This window comes from Penaeus monodon, chromosome 24, assembly GCF_015228065.2.
Source record: "Penaeus monodon isolate SGIC_2016 chromosome 24, NSTDA_Pmon_1, whole genome shotgun sequence".
Lineage (NCBI taxonomy): Eukaryota > Metazoa > Arthropoda > Malacostraca > Decapoda > Penaeidae > Penaeus > Penaeus monodon.
The window spans coordinates 37,618,579-37,619,773 of record NC_051409.1 but is presented as its reverse complement, the minus strand read 5'-3'; positions in this window follow the sequence as shown (position 1 = coordinate 37,619,773).

Here is a 1,195-nt window from a genome sequence, read left to right as displayed (position 1 = left end):
TTGTCCTGGAGGTGGCTTGGTGCCTCTGGGCGCGTTTGGTTTGACGATGGCTTTGATCTTGGGCTGTGATTTTTGGTTGACTTGATTGCTCTTTGTCCTGAGGTGAGCTTGGTCTCTGCTCTCTTGTTTGGCTTCTTGAGAGATTGTTAGACTCAGATGCTTGCCTTGTTTTTTTTGAGGATGTTAAATCAGCTTGCTTGTTAGTTAGGTCGTTGACCTTTCTTTCTTCAGTTGTTCAGTGCCAGCTGTGATTCTATTAATCTAGCTTTGCTTCAGCTCCCTGAGCTTGCCTCGAGATCAAGACTATTTCACAAATATATTTTCCAAGGGTGTGACGTTCTAAGAAACAAAAGAGTGATTTAAAATGGTCTAAAAAAAATATAGACTGACTTGCTTTCGTCCAAGGAACAACAGTCATGAAAATAGTCTAAAAAAATGGACTAGTCTTGCCTCGAGATCAAAACTGTTCCACAGACCTTTTTCATCCAAGGGTCTGACGTTCTAAGACACAACAGAGTGATTAAACAAGGTCTAAAAAAATGGACTAAGCTTGCCTCGAGATCAAAACTATTCCACAGACCTTTTTCATCCAAGGGTCCGACGTTTTAAGACAAAAGATTAATTAAAAAAGGTCTAAAAAATGGACTAGGCTTGCCTGTTCCACAGACCTATATTTCTTTCACGGATCTAAGACTTCCACTCTAGCTTGGTCTGACGCTCTCGAAACAACAGAATGGTCTAAAAACGAGGGAAACCAGACCAGCAAGGGGCAACCAGGCTCAGGCTAGGTCTATAAGAGGCAGTCATGAAAAGGTAAACAAACCGAGGACTGCTAGACAGCCTGTTTAAGCTCACACAGGTTAAGACAAACAGGTGTAAATCATTCACAACATGGAGCAAACAAGCCCCAACAATAAACAGCCTGGAAATTGCTCTAAGTATGCAAATAGTTCGGCTGAGATATATGAAGAAAAAAAAGTGGGGAGGGAGGGAGGGATCAAAAGTTTTGGGTTTTTTTGGGGGGTTTTTTCTTAAAATTTTTTTTTTTTGGGGTTTTTTTTTTTTTGGGGGTTTGGAAAAATTTTTTTTTTGGGGTTTTTTGTTTGTTTTTTTTTAAGGGGGGTTTGGCCGGGTTTTTTTTGGGGTTTTCCCGGGGGAAAATTTTGCCCGCTTTTTTTTTAGGGGGAAACTTCCC